The sequence below is a fragment of the Arachis ipaensis genome, chromosome B09, assembly GCF_000816755.2.
Source record: "Arachis ipaensis cultivar K30076 chromosome B09, Araip1.1, whole genome shotgun sequence".
NCBI lineage: Eukaryota > Viridiplantae > Streptophyta > Magnoliopsida > Fabales > Fabaceae > Arachis > Arachis ipaensis.
The window spans coordinates 80,989,007-81,000,281 of record NC_029793.2 but is presented as its reverse complement, the minus strand read 5'-3'; positions in this window follow the sequence as shown (position 1 = coordinate 81,000,281).

The following is an 11,275-nucleotide window of genomic DNA, read 5'->3' as shown; positions in this document are numbered from 1 at the left end:
CCAACCAACCACACACCCATGTCGTCGGTAAATTAAAGTTTACTTTATAACCCTCTTTGCCAACCTTTTTTTCCATCCTTTTTCATCCATAATAAGACACTACATATTAAATAACAATATTTTTTATTTATTTTATTTCAAATAAATTAATATTTTTAAAAATAAAACAAAAAATCATTAATTTAATTAACTTAGCATAATCTATTTTATTTTATTTTAATTTACAACTTCAAATTTTTATAATTTCTGTAACACCCTACCACACAGAGCTTTACGCTTAAGCAGTAAAATAGAGGTGGTGTGACATTACGACCTCTAAAACACAATATATCTAATGATAAAAAGAGAAGGATATAGTATATTAGGAGCCTTGAAAAAAGGTAAAGCAAAAATCGCAAAATAAAAAGCGCAATGCTCAGAAAACGAGATAACTTGCCTACGAAGAAAACTAAAGATCATAGGTATAAATAAATAGAAAGTGAGAATAGAGGGCCGAAGAGTACAAAGTAACAAACTCCTAACTCAGCCTGCGAAGCTAAGGATGGCTGGAGAATATTTACATATATATATATACATATCCCAAAACCCAAATACATAGCCAAAATCCTAACTCTCCATAAACCTCTAAGAGAATCAAAATAAACAAGTTATTCGGAGAGGAAGCTAAGCACATATAAACATAACTATGCATAAAAATGAAACCCGAAACCACTCCGCTTCAGAAGTCCAAACGCCTAGCGAGGTGCCTTTCGACCTGCATCTGAAAAACAACAATATAGTATGGGGTGAGAATCGGAGGTTCTCAGCATGGTAAAGGTGCCATGCAAATAAGACATAAGGTCCTGGGAATGCCAGAGATAATCCTAGAACACCGACATTCATATTATAATGTTTAAAGTACTAAACAGATACCATAAAAAGGGTAGTTATCTAGGGGATTCTAAACCCAGCTTAAACTTAATCTTAACACTAAACCTGTGCACCTTTCCTCCGTTCCTCCATCTCCGGTGAGTTTGCAAAGACAGACAAATAAACAATTGCAAGCATAGGTAGGAGACAAGTAGTGCAAGTAGCAAATATAACAATTAACATAATATATTCAATTAGGCATTTCCAAGTAATTCATAGAAAACAAAAAAAAAAAATGCACATGATGTATGCCTGTCCTATGGCTAATGAGGCTCATATGTTGGTTATCAAGCCAACCCGACATGTCTGGTTTGCTAAACCCTTGGAATGTCTCTTGTCGCGCATCCCCATGAGTCTATGCATGGCTTTTTCTGTTTTTATTTATAATTCATATATTCATATATATAACTTTAGTCAATGGGGGCTACCATTCCCAGGATATTATACGTGCCCAGTCACCCTTACGACGTAGGATAAACAGAGTATCGAGTTTTGACCTGAAACACGTGGTGGCAAGCCACGGTACTTTATCCAGGCAAACTCGTATCTCAGATCATTTGAGTGCATAAGCTAAATAATATTCATAATCATTTAAAAACATTGCATATTCCTACCATCAAAGTTATACCACCAATTGCACTCCAAGTATACATATATCCAATGCTTAATTCTTCACTTTTTTTAGCTTTACTTTATTCCTAAGTTATCTTCATTTCCTAGCTTCAACTAATTACTAGGCTTTCTACTATGTTTTACGACTAAGAATGAAAATAGAGGTTTAGAAGTTTGAAATTTGCCTTAAAAACAAAAAATTCAGATTTGCTGAAACAGGGGCCACGCGTATGCGTGGGTGTTCTTAAAAAAGTGCTCGAGTACGCAAGCTACCTGTTCACGTATGCGAGAATCCCAACTTGGAAAAGTTGGTCGCGTCGCGTGCAGGTGGTCGCATACGCAAACCCTTAAAAATCATTGTTTGCATATGCAAACACACTGCTTGCGTATGCAAGTAGCCAAACCCGAAGAGTTTCGTCACGTCACGTGGAGTGATCGCGTACGCAAGCTGTGCTGAATCAGCAAAATGCTGAATGCTGCAGAATTTTCAATTTTGCCCTCCGAGCTTCCGACGCGCATAATGTTTTTGTTTTAAAATATTTTTCATCCGTTCTTCAAATGGCATAAACTTCACGGACCCAATTTTCATATGAAACAAGTTTGAAATTATTTGAGGGTCTGGAAGCCAAGTTATGGCTCACCGAATTTTGGCCAAACCCAATTTTCACAAAAGATCCAAACCTCAATATTCACTTCCTACACCTATGATCAGTAGAAAAACATGTCATAACATATCAAGATAATACTACTATCCACTCGTCAATCCACAATACATCATACTTCAATTGTTACCCAATTCACACCCTAAGCTTCTTGCTTCCATTAACACAATCATCAACATTCTACCATACATATATATACAATCAATATTATCAACTTGCCAACAATATATAAACAGCAAAGGAGTATTATATTCCCACTATAACCATAAACACCCACACATGCTTAACTTAGATCATCAATCAGTATCATAAATACTAAGCACCCAACATGCATAATCATTCCAACTTACGGTTCTCTAGCCTAAGTTTTCGCAGGACATTATATATTAAATACGAGAAACCTAAGCCATACTTGGCCGATTTCCACGTATTTCCCAAGGCTCCCACTTAAGTGGAGAGCAATCCCTCAATACCAAAATCCAACTCTAGCACCAACCATGTTCCAATCAAGCTTCCAATATCTCCAATAGCTAGGGTTAGTGATCTTCACCGTACCCACGGACCGAGAGAGGCAAGTCCAACAAGTTTCGCAAGCTAGATTGAACCTAGAGAACTAAAACCAACCAATTCTCAACTTGAATACTTTTAAATTTTGAAATTTGAGGGGTGGAGAGACTGCGGTGATAGAATGAATTACGTATGAAATTATTCCGATGGATTCGTAGAGCTCGACGCGATGAACACGTGGCCACAAACGGTGTGCAATCGAAACTCGGAGCAAGAAGTTGTGGTGGTTTGAATTTTTTATGAAGGGTTTGGAAGTTTTACATGTTTTTCCCCTTCCCCAAATGGTTGTAGCATGAAAATGGAAAGGAAGGAGGAAGGGAAAGCTGTGTCCTTTAAAGTCTAATGGGCTGAATTGGGCCTTGGGCTCGTTTTGAGCCCGGTTCGGCCCAATCTTGGGCCAAATTCTTTGAAATTAGTGTCAAAATTCTCATTTTAAATATCTCTATCCTAATTTAATATAATGTTCACATTTTTAATTTTCTTTTTTAAAATTTAATTTATTGACTAATTATTTACTAATTTAACGGGGTTTACATCCTACCTACCTAATTAAGAATTTTGCCCTCAAAATTCAGATTTAGTTACCTGAAAAGAGGTGTGGTTAGTCTTTCCGCACATCTAACTCGAGCTCCCAATTATGTTCTTCAATACCATCCCGACACCAAGCTACTTTCACTAATGATACTTCCTTCCCGCGCAAATGCTTGATGCTGGTGTCATCGATCCTAACTGGGATTATTGGAAGCATCAGATTTTCCCTTACTTGAACCGATTCTGGCTCCAGAACATGACTTGCATCGGAAGTGTATTTACGAGCTGCGACATATGAAACACGTCATGCATGTTCAAAAGATGCGACTGTAAAAGCTATCCTTTAAGCCACCGGTTCAATTCTCTTTAAAATCTCAAATGGTCCGATGTAACGGGAATTCAGCTTGTTCATTTTAATGTCTCTTCCCACTCTGGTGGTTGAAGTAACTTTCAGAAAGACATGCTCACCTTCTTCAAATTCTAAAGGCTTCTGCCTTTGATCAGCATAGCTCTTTTGACAGCTTTGAGTGACAAGCATTCGGTTTTGGATCTTTTTTATTTGTTCAGTGGTCTCAGCTATCATTTTAGGTCCTAACAAGCTCATTTCTTCTACTTCATACCAGCAAAGCAAATACTGACACCTTTTCCCATACAGAGCTTCATACGAAGCTATCCTGATGCTCGTATGGTAGCTATTGTTATAAGCAAACTCCACTAGAGGCATATATCGATCCCAGCTCATCGGTTGATCCAAAACACAAGCTCCCAACATATCCTCTAAAGTCTGGATTGTTCTTTCTGACAGACCATCTGTTTAGGGTGATAAGCAGTGCTTAAGCTCAACTGAGTCCCAAATGCTCGCTGAAAGGCTCCCCAGAACCTTAATGTGAATCGAGGATCTCTATTGGATATGATAATGGAAGGCACGTTGTGTAACCTTATAATCTCCATAATGTACATCCGAGCTAACTGCTCCATCGTGCAACTCATTCGAATGGGGAGAAAGTGAGCAACTTGGTCAGTCAATCCATAATCACCCAAACGGCGTCATAACCCATTCTTGTCCTAGCTAAGCCTGACACAAAGTCCATTGTAATACTTTTCCACTTCCATTACAGAATTTTGAGAGGCTAAAGGGTTTCTGATGGTCTCTGGTGCTCAATTTTCACTTTCTAACAAGTTAAACATTTGGAAACATGCAATGCCATGTCATTCTTCATTCTTGGCCACCAGAACATTGTCTTCAGATCTTGATACATCTTAGTGCTTCCCGAATGGATTAAAAACCCGCTCTTATGAGCTTCCTTCAAGACATCCTGCCGTAAGCTTCTGACGTCCGGCACAATAATTTGATCCTTGAACATCCATAGTCCATCCTTATCCTCTGACACTCTCCACCGCTTTCCCTGCTCAATTGCTGGTAAAACCTTATATAATTGTTTATCATCTTTATGTGCTTTCAGGAGTTCAGCTTTAAAATCGCTAAAAATCAGCAGCTGTCTCACAAAGTCCCGGATTCTTTTCTAACTCCCAGTTTCAAACCTTGGAATACTTTCGATAACTCTTCTTCTCGCAGCATCATCCAAGCAGCATATAGAGACTTCCAACTCAAGGCGTCCGCCACAACATTTGCTTTTCCAAGATGATAGTTCAACTCGAAGTCATAGTCTTTCAAAAGCTCTATCTACCTCCTCTGACGCATATTAAACTCTTTTTGCTCAAAGAGGTACTTCAAGCTCTTGTGGTCTGACAAAACTTGAAACTTAACGCCTTAGAGATAATGTCTCCAGATCTTCAGATCAAACACAACAGCAGCAAGTTCTAAGTCGTGAGTTGGATAATTTATCTCATGCGGCCTTAACTACCGTGAGGCATATGCCACGACCTTACGATGCTGCATCAGCACACATCCCAGACCCTTCAAGGATGCATCACAGTACACCTCAAACGATTCACTCGACTCTGGCGGCACCAACACAGGTGCAGTGGTCAACCTCTGCTTCAATGCTTGAAAACTCTCCCCGCACTCAGGAGTCTAGACAAAAGGCACATCCTTTCTAGTCAGCTTATTTAAAAGTAAGGCAAGCTGTGAGAACCCTTTAATGAACCTCCGATAATAACCTGCCAAACCTAAGAAACTCCTGATCTCTGTCACAGAAGTTGGTCGCTCCCAATTCATCACTGCCTCCACCTTAACAGGATCCACAGCTATTCCTTGCTTGCTCACCACGTGGCCAAGAAACTTCACCTCGCTCTTCCAGAACTCGCATTTAGATAATTTGGCGTATAACTTTCAATCCTTTAGGATTTGTAGCACAGTTCGTAAGTGATCCGCATGTTCTGCTTCACTCTTGGAGTAAATAAGAATGTCATCAATGAAGATGACAATAAACTTATCCAGGTACGGACGGAAAATTCTATTCATGTAGTCCATGAATATTGACGGAGCATTGGTCAACCCAAAATACATCACTGTGTACTCATAGTGACCATAACGTGTCCTGAAAGCAGTTTTCGGTATGTCCTCACCTCTAACCTATATCTGGTGATACCCAAATCGCAAATCAATCTTATAAAGTATACCAGCTCCTTGTAGTTGGTCCATTAGATCATCGATCCTTGGTAACGGATACTTATTCTTCACAGTAATCTTATTCAGTTGCCGATAATCGACACACAGGTGCATACTTCTGTCCTTCTTCTTTACCAGTAACACTGGCGCTCCCCACGGAGAAACGCTCAGTCGAAAAAAGTGTTTACCCAACAGATCTTCCAGCTTAGCCTTCAGCTCGGCCGTTTCTAACGATGACAAGCTACAAGGAGCATCATAAACCCCAAGTTTGTGCTTTATCTTGTGCTTAATTTAGGAGATTTTATCAACTTATCTCACATTTATTCAATGAAATAACATAATTTTGTAATTCTCCCTAAATTTGTGCTTAAGTGTGAAAACATGCTTTTTAGGCTTTAAAATAGCTAAATTTAATTCACTTTAATTCTATTCGATGCCTTGATATGTTTGTTGAGTAATTTCAGATTCATAAGGCAAGTATTGGATAGAAAAGGTCAAGAGAAAAGCATGCAAGGTGGAGAATTCACCAAGAAATGAGCATTTGCAGAATTCATGGCCACGCGCACGCGTCATCCACGCGTACGTATGAGTAAGAGATCTGCAAGCCACGTGCATGCGTCACCCACGCATACACGTGAGGAGGGAATCTGCCAGCGACGCGCACGCGTGACGCTGATCACGTGACCTCATTAAAGTGAATTTGCTGGGGGTGATTTCTGAGCTTTCCAGGCCCAAATCCAACTCATTTCTGAAGCTATTTGATGCAGAATTCAAGATGGGTCAAGGGGGGAGCAATTAGATGAGATTAAGACCATGCTTTAGGTAGTTTCTAGAGAGAGAAGCTCCCTCTTCTCTCTAGAATTAGGTTAGGATTAAGTTAATTTCTCTTAGATCTAGGTTTAATTTCTTGTTTCCATCTTATTTTCTTTACAATTTCTTGTTCTATTGTCTTGATTTTCCTATTTTTTCTTGTTAATTTCTTATTTTGGTTACTTTTATGTTCATGCACTCTTGTTAATTTTCATTCTCTTTAATGCAAATTTGAGGTATTTCATGTTTAATGTGCTTTCCTTAGTTGTTATTGTTAATTTCTTGCATTGGGTAGTTGTAGATTTTATTATTCTTGTAATTTAACATGCTTTCTTTTTATGCCTTCCAAGTGTTGGACAAAATGCTTGGTTGGATTTTAGAATAGCTTTTTGAGCATTCTTGGATTGGAAAGAGAAATTAGGCAATATTGAGTCATTAATACCCAATTTAGATTGGTGATCTTGAGTTGTTAGTTAATATTATTTCCATTGACTCTAATCTCTCGCTAATTCAATTAGTAAGTTGATTAGGACTTTTGGATTGAGATTAACTAGTCTTATTTGACTTTCTCTCATGTGAAGATAACATTATACCTTCTTCCAATGTTGGAGATGACTAAATAGGATTACCTCTTGATAATTATTGTAATATGATTAGTGACTAGGATAGAAAGCCTAGATTCTCAATCCTTGTCATGAATGCCACTTTTTAGCATTTGTTATATTTAGTTGTTTGATTTACTTTCTTATCATTTAATTTCTAGTCTTATTATATGCAAACAACTCATTGGACCTCATAACCAATAATACGCATACCTCACTGCAATTCCTTTGAGAGACGACCCGAGGTTTAAATACTCTCGATTTTTATTGGTTTGCACTCGTGACAAACAAAATTAAACTCTGATTGAGCATTACTTGTCTGTTTGGAACTATAGTTGCAACAAAATTATTTTTTTAACCAAGAAGAAAATTCTAAGCCGATGGTTTTTCTCTTTTCAGAGCACTTGAGATATGACCTGCTTCAGGAACCAACTCAATTGTGAATTCAACCTCTCGGTTAGGTAGAAATTCATCAATATCATCAGGAAATACCTCCGAAAACTCACAAATAACCGAAATTTGCTCCAGACTCTGGTCATCACCCGACACACTAGCAGTCAATAGCATAATACCCTGACAGTCACACCTATAACAATTCACTGTCATGGAGTTCAACTAATAGCTATTCACCACAACCAGCCCATCTGATCCTTCTGGCATAAAGTAAATCGATTTCTCAGAACAGTCAAGCAAGACATGATTCATGGACAACCAATCCAGTCCCAAAATGAGATCAAGACCATCCATCGGCAGATAGATCAAATCATGCACGAATTCATGCTGTTGTACTCGAAACGGAACTTGTGGACATCCTAACCTAGTTACCATAGCCTCATGGGTAGCATTATACACCTTTAAATCATACCCCAAGACCACTATTTTCAACCCTAATTCGTCAGCCTTCTCAAATGCAATGAATGAATGTGTTGCTCCCGAATCAAATAAGGCATTTAAAACTCTACCAGTTATTTCACAGTTACCTCTGATCAAAGCCTCTGATTCCTCAGCACCTACTGTAGAAGTAGTGTACACTCTCCTTGGCTACTGCACTCTACCAGTCTCTTATTTCTTCTTTTCTGGACGATTCCCAGCCAAATGCCCTGGTTGTCCACAAAAGTAACACACCCCTGTTCCAAATCTGCACGGGACTCCCTGATAAACCACTATTTTACGGTTTATTTTGTATTGAATTGAGTGGATTTGATCAATTATTCATACACTTATTCATATAAATTGCATGGTTTTACAAATCCTTCCTCATTTTGTGCTATGAATCAAAACATGCTTCTTTGGCCTTAAATTTGCTAACTTTTAATCATCTTTTATTACCATCGATGCCGTGATATGTTTGTTAAGTATTTTTAGGTTTTCTAGGACAGGAATGGCTTAGAGGATGGTAAAGAAGAATACAAAAGTGGAAGAAACACAAGAAATTAAGGATTTCAGATTCTGGTATCGACGCACACGCATGGATGACCGTACACGTGACTAGTTCAACAAACAAATGACGCGCACGCGTGGCTGACGCGTACCCGTGACAAGTGTCACATGCTGCATTAAACAGAATTTGCTGGGGGTGATTTCTAGGCTGCTTTTGACCCAGTATTAAGACCAAAAATACAGATTAAAGATTGCAGAGTGGAGCTGGAAGGGGGAATCATTCAAACACTGACATTCATTCACACAATTTTAGGTTTTAAATGTAGATTTCTAGAGAGGGAGGCTCTCTCTTCTCTCTAGATTTTAGGGTTTTTAGTCTTGTTCCTTATCAAATTCAGATTTCTACCTTACTCTAATTTAGTTTTCTTTTACTTTTATTTGTTCTAGTATTTTGGTTTATCTACTTCTCATGTTTATGGTTGTTTTCTTTAATTTGTTGTTATTGTTTCCTCTTGCAATTGTTAGTCTTAGATTTTACTATGTCTTGTTAGTTTTCTATGTTTTTATTATGTACCTTCCAAGTGTTTGATAAAATGTTTGGTTGGATTTTAATTTAGATTTTTATGCTATTGACTTAGATTGATTAATTAGAGACTCTTGAGTTGTCAAAGTCTCTTGTTGAATGGTAATTGAAGATTGCCGATTAGCTTGAACTTTATTAAATCTAGTTTCTCACTATGAGTTGACTAGGACTTATGAACTCAAGTTGATTGTATGCACTTGACCTTCCTCCATTGGTTAGAGGTTAATTAAGTGAAGGCAATTCATATTTACCATCACAATTGACAATGATAATGAGGATAGGACTTCTAATTCTCAGTCCTTGCTAAGAGCTTTCTTAGTTATTAGTTTATTTTTCTCGCAATCTATGTTTTCTTGTACCTTATTTCAAAAACCCCAAAAATAGACTTTTCCATAGCCAATAATAACCATACCTCCCTGTAATTCCTTGAGAGACGACCCAAGGTTTAAATACTTCGGTTAATTTTATTGGGTTTGCTTAAGTGACAAACAATTTAAACATTGATTGAGGTTTAATTGTCGGTTTAGAACTATACTTGCAACGCGATATTTTTGTGAAAATCTTTACCGACATTTTTTCTCCGTCAAGGTTTTGGCGCCGATGCCGGGGATCGAACCCGGGTCACCCGCGTGACAGGCGGGAATACTCACCACTACACTCTCCAATGGATGACACCCTTGGTGTTCTTCTTCAAGGGCAAAGAGAGATGCAGCAGACGATGCTAGAGTTCATAGCTACCTTGACCGAGGTAGTAGATAATTTAGCTTCATTGCACTCCAACACTTAAAGTACCCCCATGGCCGCATGTGGAGAATCTAATGAAGAACTCGACGTAAAGGAGAGATTCAGAACTCCAGTGGAAAGTGAGTAATGTGACTTTATATTGGAACAATTGGAGGAAGCCGTAATTGTTGAAGAGGAAGAAGTGGTTGAAGACTTAGGAGATGCTGAACCTCCATGGGAATCTAGAGTTGTAGAGTATTCTTCCAAGAAGCTTGAAATTAATGTTAAGGAGGCTAGTCCACAACCTCCAAGGCATGTTCCCTATGAAAAATTAGATGGGATAGATCAAGAAGCAAGTTCCCTTGGTGATGATGATCATGAATCAAGCCATCCTAGTCATGAATTTACATCCACAAGTGAACCCCTTGAGTTTGAAGAACCTTCTCCCGATGAAATTGAAAGAAACATTGAGGTAGATCTCTCTCAACCTCATATTAATGATTTGAGTGACAGAGAAGATTTGGATGAATTCGGCGAGGAAGAGCCTGAAGGTGAAGAATCCTTTCAAAAGGTGGAAGTCCTTCGGCAAGGTTGGACGGGAGTTGAATTTGCTTTGTCAAGATCGTTGGAGACTTCTCTACCTAGGCTACCATCTACTCTTTTATTTGAGTGGGTAAAACTTATCTCTATTAGCGTTATTGTCCCGCTTGAGTATGGTATGCTTGAAACAGATGGTCAACTTAGGAGGCTTTGTGGAATTAAGCGTAAGAGAAGGATGTTTAGTGGTTGGAGTTGCAAATCAAGACTCGTCAAGGTTACGATTTCAAGAGCTAGATACAAGGGTTGGAGTAGTGATCAATTGGTTGGATCTAAGAGAAGAGTTTGGTACTTCATTGAGAATTTGGATTGATTGCCACCCGGTTGGAACAATGATGATCCATTTAAACACGGGTGTAGAAACAAGATTTGGGATCCCGGCATACAAGAGGATCAACTTTGGGAGCTCAAAGCGTGTGAAGAACTTCATCAAGGCTTGGTGAATTTACTTGGATATGTTGGAGCTTATTGGAAGTCCAAGCGTTGGTGGAAGTTTCAAGATGAGTTCAAGCAAAAGCCACCATGACAAGGAGCTCACCAAATGTCCAACTTAAGGACTTTAACTAAAAGTGCTAGGTAGGAGACACCCCACCATGGTAAATTCTTCCTATTTTCTCTTTTATTTATATTGGAAATAAATTGAATTTTTATTTTTAGTTAGGATTATTTAATTTAAGTTGTGGTTTTACTTGTTTAATACTATTTTTGGCATTACTGTGGTAGCTTG